The sequence below is a fragment of the Odocoileus virginianus genome, unplaced genomic scaffold (genome assembly GCF_023699985.2).
Source record: "Odocoileus virginianus isolate 20LAN1187 ecotype Illinois unplaced genomic scaffold, Ovbor_1.2 Unplaced_Contig_22, whole genome shotgun sequence".
Lineage (NCBI taxonomy): Eukaryota > Metazoa > Chordata > Mammalia > Artiodactyla > Cervidae > Odocoileus > Odocoileus virginianus.
In genome coordinates, this window is record NW_027224339.1 from 1,219,871 (window position 1) to 1,232,193 (window position 12,323).

Here is a 12,323-nt window from a genome sequence, read left to right on the forward strand (position 1 = left end):
TCTCATAATGTGCTCTGCATATAAGTTAAATAATCAGGGTGACAGTGTACAGCCTTGATGTACTCCTTTCCCGATTTGGAACCAGTCTGTTGTTCCATGTCCGGTTCTAACTGTTGCTTCTTGACCTGCATACAGATTTCTCAGGAGGCAGGTCAGGTGGTCTGGTATTCCCATCTCTTTAAGAATTTTCCACAGTTTGTTGTGATCCACACAGTCAAAGGCTTTGGCATAGTCAATAAAGCAGAAGTAGATGTTTTTCTGGAACTCTCTTGCTTTTTCTGTGATCCAACGGATGTTGGCAATTTGATCTCTGGTTCCTCTGCCTTTTGTAAATCCAACTTGAACATTAAGCCATCAAGGGATACTTACTGAGCAAGGCTGTTCTAACAGCTGTGACTCTTTATTGTCATTCAGTGAATGTTTCTTTTTTCACCTTACTTACAAAGATATAATGAGAGGTGATGTTCAATAATTTACCTGATATCATTTATCATGTGGGGCCTTCCACTGAGACAAAGAGCACTCGAGCAGGAGTAGAGCTGTGGAGATGGAGATTTCAGTTAAGATACCTGTAGATATCCAAGTAGAGATTCATCTTGCCGGGTTTGGGGCTTACTAAAGGGTTTGGGCTTCCCCAGTGGCTCAGATGGTAAAGAATCTGCCTGCAATGCAGGAGACCCAGGTTCAATCCCTGGATTGGGAAGATTCCCTGGAGAAGGGTATGGCAACCCACTCCAGTATTCTTGCTTGGAGAATCCCCATGGACAGGGAAGCCTGGAGTGCTACAGTCCGTAGGGCAGCAAAGAGTCAGACATAACTCAGTGACTAACACTTTCACTTCACTTTGCACTGGAATAGAGATTTGGGAGTCTTTCTTATAAAGATGGGGCTTCCCTGGTGGCTCAGACAGTAAAGAATCTGCCTGCAATGCAGGAGACCCAGGTTCGATCCCTGGTGTCAGGAAGATCCCCTGGAGAAGGGAATGGCAACCCACTCCAGTATTCTTGTCTGGAGAATCCCATGGACAGAGGAGCCTGGCGGGCTACAGTCCATGGGGTCACAAAGAGTTGGACACGACTGAGCGACTAACACACACATACATAAAGATGGTAAAAAGTTTTCTAGGGTGTGTGTATAGTTTGAGAGAGGAAATGTACCAAGGGTGAGGTTCTGGGGAAACCTGAGTACTTTGAGTCCCCTGACCTCCTAATCCAACAATTTAAGTGGAAAAAGGGAACAAGTTATCCAGCTTCAGAGGAAAAGTTGTTTTATTTTTGTTTGCTTTTGCCTTCAGTCCCATCTCTTCCTGTCCATTCCAGGTAGCACTTATCCAATTATCCCCCTTTTCTTCTGTTATGTTCTCTTTCTTTCCACTGGACCCATTTGGTAGACTCTATAAACATGTAGTGGTCTCTCTTTGCTGTGCCATCTAGCTATTAATACCTACTTAGCCAGCCATCTAACCTTTCTGGGCCTCAATTTTCTCAAAGATTGAAGGGCATAATATAGGGAGAAGGCTATGATTTTTAAGCAGCCTCTTTAAGAGGCTTAAATCTTTTAAGAGGCTTAATCTTTTAAGATCTAGATTTTGTTCTGTCATCTTATTTCTCCCTTCTTTCCCTTTTTGGTTCTGTTGACAGTTCAGTTCCTTTTTGAAACTTCCCTCCCTTGGCCACAGAGTTGTTGTATTCTTCTAGTTCTCTTTCTGCCTGCCTCTCCTGCTGTTGTTTCTTTGCTTTTGCTTCCTTCTGTCCCCTAATTATCTTCATATTTGGGTGGGTTGAGTTCTTTGCCTTTTCTCGCTTTATGTTCTCTCCCTACGAGATTCCATCTCCTCTTTTTTTTTTAACTTTTAATTTTTGTATTGTGGTATAGCTGATTAACAAACAAATGATGTGATAGTTTCAGGTGAACAGCTAAAGGACTCAGCTATACATAAACATGTTTCCATTCTCTCCCAGGGGCTTCCTGGGTAGCTCAGCTGGTAAAGAATCCACCTGTAATGCAGGAGCCCCTGGTTTGATTTCTGGGTCAGTTTCCCTGGAGAAGGGATTGGCTAACCCTCCAGTAGTCTTGGGCTTCCCTCATGGCTCAGTTGGTAAAGAATCTGCCTGCAGTGCAGGAGACCCAGGTTCAATTCCTGGGTGGGAAAGATCCCCTGGAGAAGGAAATGGCAACCCATTCCAGTATTCTTGCCTGGAGAATCCCATGGACAGAGGAGTCTGGTGGGCTGTAGTCCATGGGTTGCAAGGGTCGGACACAACTTAATGACTAAACCACCATTCTCTCCCAAACTCCCCTCCCATTCACACTGCCACATAACATTGAGCAGAGTTCCATGTGCTACATAGTAGGTTATCCATTTCAAATATACCAGTGTGTACATGTCCACTCCAAATTCCCTAACTATCCCTTCCCTCCATCTTTCCCTGCCTCCAGCAATCATAAGCTCCATTTCTCTAAGTCTGTGAGTTTGTTTCTGTTTTTTAAGTAAGTTCATTTGTATCACTTCTTTTTAGATTCCACATATAAGGGATGTCATGTCAATATTTCTCCTTTTCTCTCTGACATATTTCACTCAATATGAAAATCTCTAGATCTGTCCATGTTGCTTCATGTGGCATTTTTCAGTCTTTTTAATGGCTGAGTAATATTCCATTGTACCACATCTTCTTTATATAGTCTTCTGTTGATGGAAATTTAGGTTGCTGCCATGTCTTGGCTATTGTAGTTTTGATTTGTATTTCTCTAATAATTAGTGATGTTGAGAATCTTTTCCTGTGCTGATTGTCCATCTGTATGTCTATTTAGGTCTTCTGCCCATTTTTTGAGTGGGTTGTTTGTTTTGATGCTGTTAAGCATCATGAGCTGTTTGTAAATTTTGGAGACTAATCCCTTATTGGTCACATCATTTGCAAATATTTTCTCCCAATCTGTGGGTTGTCTTTTTGTTTTGTTTATTGTTTCCTTTGCTGTGCAAAAGCTTTTAAGTAGGTCCCATTTGTTTATTTTTGTTTTTATTTCCATTATTCTGGGAGATGGATTGAAAAGATGTTGCTGTGATTTATGTCAGAGAGTGTTCTGCCTGTGTTTTCCTCTAAAAGTTTTTTAGTGTTTGGTCTCACATTTAGGTCTTTAATCCATTTTGAGCTTATTTTTGTGTATGGAGTTAAAGAATGATCTAATTTCATTTTTTTTACATGTAGCTGTCCAGTTTTCCCAGCACCATTTGTTGAAGAGACTGTCTTTCCAACATTGTGTAGTCTTGCCTCCTTTGTCATAGATTAATTGACCATAGGTGCATGGGCTTATTACCTCTTGGTTTTTAATTGTAGAAGTAACATGTGATTACATGTTTATCTTAAAAAATAATATAGAATCATCTTGAGTAAAAAAAATGAATGTTCTCTTTTAACCTCCTCCTCAGATGTAACCACTATTGTCATGTTGGTATCCTTCCATGTGTTGAGTCCCAAACCCATAAACTTAGCTCTCAGCTCAGTTCAACCACTCAGTCATGTCCAACTCTTTGCGACCCCATGGGCTGCACATGCCAGGCTTCCCTGTCCGACATGAACTCCTGGAGCTTACTCAAACTCATGTCCATTGAGTCGGTGATGCCATTCAACCATCTCATCCTCTGTCATCCCCTTCTCCTCCCGCCTTCAATCTTTCCCAGCATCAGGGTCTTTTCCAATGAGTCAGTTCTTCGCATCAGGTGGCCAAAGTATTGGAATTTCAGCTTCAGCATCAGTCCTTCCAATGAATATTCAGACTGATTTCCTTTAGGATGGACTGGTTGGATCTTAACTCTACTTTTTCATCTGCAGCTTCAATCTGAATACTGTTAGCTCTAATGCTCTACTAGACTTCCCTGGTGGCTCAGATGGTAAAAGCGTCTGCCTACAATGTGGGAGACCCGGGTTTGATCCCTGGGTTGGGAAGATCCCCTGGAGAAGGAAATGGCAACCCACTCCAGTACTCTTGCCTGGAAAATCCCATGGATGGATGGAGGAGCCTGGTAGGCTACAGTCCATGGGTTGCAAGAGTCAGACACGACTGAGTGACTTCACTTCACTTCAATGCCCTACTATCAGCCTATGAAATAAGTTAGCTGAATGATTTTGGGCATGTGGTTGATGTGATTCATTCTGTGGTTGTTTCTGTTCTGTATTTCTTTCATGTCTAATATGTATATATTTTTGTGTCCACATAGCATTAATGATATTCCCTGTATGTTTGGTTGATCCTATTATTTTATGACTGATAAGCTCTCATTAGCCCTTCTTCCCAGTTTGCTTATATGTACAGACCCAAAGAACTAGAATAACCCTCTGTCAAAACTTAGATGAAAAGGTGAATGACTAGGTATAGGACCCAGTCACTGGAAACCAGTACATGTGAGCACTTAGGTGTGTAAGAGGAAGCATGGGGATTTGTTGGAGGAGAATTAAGTAATAGATGGATAGTTTGTTGGAAATTTTTATTTGAAAAGCCAGTGTTCTAACCTTTAAGAGAAATATCATGGGGTCTCAATATGTTAATCTAAAATATTAGCTGCTTCCCAGGTGGTGCAGTGGTAAAGAATCTGCGTGCCAACGCAGGAGACTCAAGAAACATGAGTTCGATCCCTGGGTCAGGAAGATCCCTGGAGGACGAAATGGCAACCCACTCCAGTATGCTTGCCTGGGAAATTCCATGGCTTCAAGAGCCTGGTGGGCTACAGTCTATGGGGTCACAAAGAGCAGGACATGACTGAGTGACTGAGTGCAGAAATAAAATATCAGCTACTGAAATTGCTATTGGTGTGAAAACATTGTTTTGCTCTGAAAAAGATAAATGGATAAGTTCTGCAGTGTGAGTCACTTAACAAAAGTGTTTCCTGGTGTATGTGTGTTAAATGCACATTAATTGGCAAGATTATGCTTTTGAGAATCCAGATTGCTGCCAGAAGTTGATTGCTGCCAGAAGTTGATTACTCCATGTTGTATTATTGATCCTCCATGTTGTATTAATGAGTCTATGTCATAAGCAAATGACACACTGAAAATTGCAAGTCTCTGTGAAGCTTAATTATAAAGGAATTGGGGCTTCCCTTGTAGCTTAGTTGGTAAAGAATCTGCCTGCCATGCAGGAGACCTGGGTTCGATTCCTGGGTCAGGAAGATCCCCTGGAGAAGGAAATGGCAACCCACTCCAGTATCCTTGCCTGGAGAATCCCATGGACAGAGGAGCCTGGCAGGCTGTAGTCCATGGGGTCACAAGAGTCAGACATGACTTAGCGACTAAACCACCACCACCACTGCAAAGGAATTGAGGGTCACCTCAGTGTCTGGAGGCATTTCTGGTTATCACAGCTGTGGGGGATGTTACTGACATATAGTGGGTAGAAATCAGGGTAACTGCTAAATATCCTATAATGCCCAGGTCATGTCCCTCGCCCCCACGAAAGGATGCTCTGACCCAAGATGTCAGCAGTGCTTAAGCTGAGAAACCAGGGAATTTGGGTTGGGGAGAGATCCATGGAGGTCGTCACTGATGCCCTTTTGTGTTCATGCTGATGTCCCATAATTGTTAACCTTGAAGGATATGACGATTATTTGGATTTCAGTGATAGCAGCATAAATATCAGATAAATTACCCTTACTTGCTTTTTAGCTATTCTAATTATTTGGATACCAGAGGAAATTATTTCCAACCTTTGTCAGTACTCATTTTTTTCAGGAGGAACTTGTTGCCAGAACAGGCAAAGAGAGATAAAAAAGAATGTGAAGACCTGATGCAGTTTTGAGTTATTGCTCTGGTGTACTGCATTCAATGGAGAAGGAAATGGCAACCCACTCCAGTATTCTTGCCTGGAGAATTCCATGGACAGAGGAGCCTGGCAGGCTGCAGTCCATGGGGTCACAGAGTCGGACATGACTGAGTGACTAACACACACACACACACACACACTACATTCAAATTCTTATTTATTTGTTTTTGGCTATGCTGGGTCTTTGTTGCTGCGCAGGCTTTTCTCTAGTTGCAATGAGTGGGGGCTACTCTTCGTTGCAGTGCATGGGCTTCTCATTGCAGTGGCTTCTCCTGTTGCAGAGCACAGGCTCTAGGACATGTGGGCTTCAGTAGTTGCAGAGTGTGGTCTTAGTAGTTGCAGTTCCCAGGCTCTAGAACACAGGCTCAGTAGTTGTGGCACATGGACTTAGTTGCTCTGTGGCATGTGGATCTTCCCAGACCAGGGATTGAACCCATGTCTTCTGCATTGGCAGGTGAATTCTTTACCACTGAGCCCCCAGGGAAGCCCTGCATTCTAATTCTTAATCCTAAATATTGAAGGTGAATTTATCTTAAACTGAGATGTAGCTTAGGAGTTTAAGTGTGTTGCCCAAGGTCACATAGTGATTTAATTATAAACCCTGGGCCAGAAATCAGGTCTCCTGACTTCTAGACTATTATTTTTTCAGTTCTGCCATTGCTTCTGTGTTGCTTCTTTTCCTGAAGAGCACAATCAAGTATGTCAAAGATTGGATGGTCTTGGATACCAGATGTTTTGTGAATTTTTGCAAGAATATTCAACTTCATTGGTCTTCTAAGAAAAAAGCAACAAAATAATCCAAAATACTGCAGAGTAAAACTCAAGGAGTTATACATTTTCACCAATTAATATGGATACAATATTACCCAAATGGGGGATGGAGCTTAAGGAAGTGGTAGGGTGCAAAGACCTTTAGTATAGCACAGCTGGATGGCATTTCTTTAAGCTACCATTTTGAAGAATGTTGCCTTTTGGACTGACTCCGAAACTCCATTTGGCTAGCACTTTGGAATTTAAATGGGAAAAAGGTATGATTTTCCATTGCTCCCAACTGCCCTGCATGGTTTACTAGATGAGTATTTAAAAGGAAATAGAACCAGCATCGATTTATTTTGTGAACTTACGAAGTTCTGCTTAGTTTCTTCATATGCTCAGGTCTTTCATATAGTAAATGGAAGATGTTAATGATAAAGGTAGTTAATTGTTTTGAAAATTATAGATATCTTTTACTTAGGATTAAGAACATCCAAAGGTAGTATGCTATTTATTGATGGAACCACAAAGGTTGAAAGGATATGAGGTTTGCAGATTGTCATAACAGCAACAACATAAGAAGTTCTTTACACACATCATCTCAGACTATCATAATTAGCTTACAAAGTGGGCCATATTGTGTTATTTTACAGATTAAAAAAATGAAATTTACAGAGCTGTTTTGGTAGAACATAGAACTATTTAACTTCCTAAAGGTAGTTAATATTTATTGAGCCCTTACAATTTGCCAGATACTGTCCTAAGCCCATATGTTTAAACTTCAGATCAATGCTCTAAGGTGCGTATTGTTATTCCCATTTTAAAATTGAGGAAACCGAGGTAAAGACAGGTTAAGTGAGTAGCTTTTATAGCTAATAGGAAATGCCTATTATGAATTGATATGAATTGAGATATGCTGTTGGAGAAGGCAATGGCAACCCACTCCAGTACTCTTGCCTGGAAAATCCCATGGACGGAGGAGCCTGGTAGGCTGCAGTCCATGGGGTCGTGAAGAGTCGGACACGACTGAGCAACTTCACTTTCACTTTTCACTTTCATGCATTGGAGAAGGAAATGGCAACCCACTCCAGTGTTCTTGCCTGGAGAATCCCAAGGACAGCGGAGCCTGGTGGCTGCCATCTGTGGGGTCGCACAGTCGGACATGACTGAAGCGACTTAGCAGCAGCAGCAGCAGAAATATGCTGTAAATGGAAAATACCCACTAGATTTCAGAGATTTAGTATGATAAAATGAATATACAGTATTTCAATAATTTTTTAAAGTACTGATTCCATGTTGAATAATTCCATGTTAGATATATTGAGCTAAATAAAATCTATCATTAAAATTAATTTTACCCAATTTCTCTTTACTTTTCTTAACGTGGCTTCTAGAAAATTTAGTGTATGTGGCTGGCATTTGTATATTTCTGTGAGATGGCATTGCTCTAGAGAGTTTTATCAAGCTAGATGCCAGGGGTGGGTGAAATCTCACCCCATTATGTACATGAAACTAAGAGCTGAGGAAGGCAAAAATATTAAAACCTTGGGCTAAAGTTTGCTGCTGTTGCCAGTGAGTCTCTTAAGGGGGAATGTTAAGGCTCTTCTCTAATCCTTGCATTCTTAAGGGGTGGGGAGGGAAGATGCTTTTCAACTTATGTAAGTTCTAAAGTTTTATTCCTGCACACATCTAGTGAATAACCGTGGAAGACACTGTGTTTATACTGTGGCTCAGATAAAAATCAACAACTCAGACCTTGCCACCAAGAAGCTTATTATCTAGTAAAAGAACTTGGACCCATTTGACTCTATATAAAGTCATGTGTAATGAGTGGTAGAAACAAAGGGCTTAGAATCTTAAGAGGATGAGATGTAATTTGCAGCTGTGGTGAGGGGGAGAGAAGGCTTGGGAAGGAGGTGACATTTAAGCTGATTGGAGAAAGATGGATAGGATTTGAATAGATATCCCCTCTGTACTCAAAATGACCTGCAGAATTTGGTGACAGTTCATTGAACTGGCGTGGTTTTCTGCTTACCAAACAGAAGCTGAATGCAGCACAAGATGGAGAGAGGATCCATACATCAAAATGGGGATTTGTTAAGGACCCTTCTGTGTTGCTGTGTCTTCCTTGACAGACCCTTATCTTGCACAGACATGGAAACTTCCACTCACAGAGCAGCTTACTTATCTAAGTCTCTGATTTCTGATTAGCCAGATAGCCAAGTGTTGCTTAAGCACTTTGCTTGCCTGTGCATGTGTTTTTAGGCATGTATAGATAGATGGGCAGGCAGATAAATTGTTTTTAAACAATGGGTACAATGGGTCAAACTTGAAATTTACATTTAACACTAATTTTTTCTTATAAATGATTGTCTAATATCTCAAGCAAATATTTGTAGCTCCTTCCATGGGGAAGAGTAAGTAAAGGGGTATAAAGAGGCCCAGAACGTTTACTCTAACAGAGGCCTCTCTACTTAGAAAGGAAGTAGGAAATAAAATCATCCCCTCTCCCTCGACCATTACCACTGTGTTCAATTCTGTCTTGTCCTTCCACCTACCAATTGTGCATCAAATTGACTGGTTTGGTTTTGTGTGGAAGTCAGTTGGCATTATAAAAAAGACTGTCAGGAGTGGGAGTGGAGGGAAGAATATTGCTTTCAAGATAAAGTCCCCGAAGAAGAGCACTCTGTAGCCTTAAATGGTGGGGCCTCTTCACACTATACTTGCGGGGTCTTTGTGTTCTAGGTGGATTTTGTTTGTTCATTTTGTGCTAATAGAGTTTTGCCCCACTAATGTAGAAGATGCAGCAGTGACTCCTTCCTGCTCTCCAGAGGATACCATGCAGTTCGTTGGTTTTTCCTTTAATAGAGTCCAAAAATCTTAAAGCTACACAGGGACACTCTTGTAGAATGTTAGCGTGACTAAGTCCCTTAGAAATGATAATCAATCACTTCTCTTAAAATAAAACAAAAACTGATGTAGTTTGTTTTTATTGTAACCAGCTTTTAAAAATTAAAAAAATACAAATAAGGGACAGAGAATAAATTTAACATCCAAAATTTTAAAAAGAGAACATTTTTAGCACCCATAGGTATAGCCTTTTAGCCTGTATGTGTAACTAATGATAAAATGAATTGTACTTTTTAAGCCACTTTTTTTTCATCTTTACATTATACCTGTTTCTCTATTGTCAGCTTTTTATTTACAGTTAACACTTCTGAATGCCCCATTATATTGATGCACCCTGATTGATTTAACCAATCCCTTGTTGGACATTTAAATTGTTTCCAGTTGTCTGTCATTACCAGTGTTGCCATGAAAATCCTCGGAGTTAAATTTTTGTCATATCCTTCATTATTTCTTTGGTATAAATTATAGAAAGTAGAATTGGATAGGTAGGGGCTTCCCTGCTGGCTCAGTGGTAAAGAATCTACTTGCCAATGCAGGAGACATGGGTTCGATTCCTGGTCCAGGAAGATCCCACATGCCACAGAGCAACTAAGTCCTGTGTGCCACAATTATTGAGCCTGTGCTCTAGAGCCCAGGAACCACAACTGCTGTGTCTTGTGTGTTGCAACTGCTGAAGCCCGTGTGCCCTAGATCCCATGCTCTGCAACAAGAGAACCCACCACAATGAGAAGCCCGTGCACCACAGCAGAGAGTAGCCCCTGCTCACTGCAACTAGAGAAAAGCCTGAGCAGCAATGAAGACCCAGCACAGCCAAAAATAGATAAATAATATATATATAAATAAATATGTAGTTTTTTAAAAAGAGTTGGATAGATAGGGTAAAGCCTGATCTGTTTATAATCTTGAACTCTTACCAATCTTGTGTTTCATCATTTGGAAAATATTTGTCAGTTTGATGAGTCAGAAAGGGCCTTTTGTTGTAGCAGCATATAATTTTAATTATGAGTGAGGTTGTGCTCTCTTTGTATACTTGTATTATTGATAATTCCTTATTGGGTGGTCACTTTTTCACTGATTTAAGAGTTATTTGTTAAGGGAAGTAACTGTCATAATGTACATATATCTTCTCGGTTTTGATATGTGTTTATTACTGGTTTGTTTTTAATATCCACAAGTTTTCCCTTTTTATATAGTCAAATGTATTGATCTTTTCCTTTGAGATTTGTAGTTTACACAACTCTTACCAAAAGGTAGGGCCAAGGAGATGTGCCCTCCCAAAACTTCTGCCTGTTCTTTCTAGATGAGACTCCAGGTGCTTAGAAGCTGAGAATTCCCTACTCAATCTGCTTCCAGGGCTGGCCAAGGCCTCTTCTCTGGGCCTGTTCTAAGAGGGGACTGTGCCATAGGTGTGAGCTCTCCTAAGTCTAAGGGTTGGTTGTTTGGTGGGAGAGACGTGGGGGTGGGTAGAGCTACTGAGTCCACATGTATATGCCCAAGGTTCCTAGTCAGGGAGGGAGGAGTGAGGTCAGGGGAAGGGGGAGAACATCGAGGGGGTTTGTGAGCCTCCATTTATATTCTAGCCTCCGGCCTTACAGAAGTCAGGGATGGACCTGTTTCTCCCAGAAGTATTTATGATTTTAATTACATTTAAACCTTGAGTCCACCTGGCTTTTCCTTTGGGCTGAGATATGAAGTCTAAAACTAACTACCCTCCCCCAAATGTTGTCCGTCTTGTTTTATAGATGGGGAAACTGAGCCTTAGGTTATAATTATCCAGAGTCACCAGGCTGGCTAGTGGCAGAGCTGTTTCATGTGACTGTCAGACTAGTACTCATTCCTTTGAGGCAGACAGACCTGGACTTGATTGACTCTGGATTCTGGTCCTAATTGGTCTTTCACACGTTATATAGGATCAGAGGATCAATTAAATTTGAACTCTGACAAATTATAATTCATATTTGTGCTACCACAAATTTTAAAGTTATCCTTATAATTTAAGACAGAATTGAAATAGGAACTGAGTCATCCCACTGGTGTTCTTGCTCGCTCACTTGCTGTCTTTGTCACCTGTTCACATATATCTTCTATTTAGGGTGGATGATGTTACCTCAAAGAATCTGAGCTTGCTATAGCTACATGTGGTCCCATAGCCTACCAGCGTGCTTCCTGTGTAGCAACATGGTGTTCTTTAGTCATTTCTCCTTTTTCCCTTTCAGGATGATGAGACATTGATGATATTATGAGAACTTTTCCCTTGAAGTATTTTATTCCTCTTAAACAGTAGCCCACTTAAGAGTTACCATGGTCTTGTCTTGTAGAAATCTCCATCCCTGATATCTGGAATATCTTGGTACCTATCAGACATTTTTGTCCTTGGTCATTACCCAACCATACTTAGGATGACATGGCTGTGTTTCCTAAAGTTTCTTTCACTTCTACTTTTACCAATCAGTTCTTCTTTCTTAGTCAAACTTTTACAGAATTGTAGTTCCTTTCACTGCTTCCTCAGCATCCTAAAGAATGAAATTTCCCTCTTACAAGTTCAGCACAGCCCTTCCCCTTTCATAGGCATATTGTTCCCTGGCTGACACTCCCTTCTCAGATCCCTTGTGGCCACCAGAACTCCTGTTCTTTGGTCAGGAAATGTCTGTATATTCTCAACCATTTTTCTGGAACTCTGCCTTGATGACACTATTTTCTTGACTGCTCTCTTAAATGGAAGTTGCTCATTCTCTCATAGTTCCTCAATCTCGAAGCTAGTTTCTGCTGCCAGGATGTTGTTCAACACCTTCCTTTCCCCTTATTCTCGAATGTACATGCCATTGGGTAGTAGACCAACTCTCATC

At 41.0% G+C, this 12,323-nt stretch overlaps 1 protein-coding gene across 1 annotated transcript in view; it reads left to right on the top strand.

Moving 5' to 3' along the window:
• Window positions 1-12,323, top strand: part of CLCN5 (chloride voltage-gated channel 5) — a 186,196-nt gene that overhangs the window by 24,748 nt on the left and 149,125 nt on the right. The window lies entirely within an intron of this gene.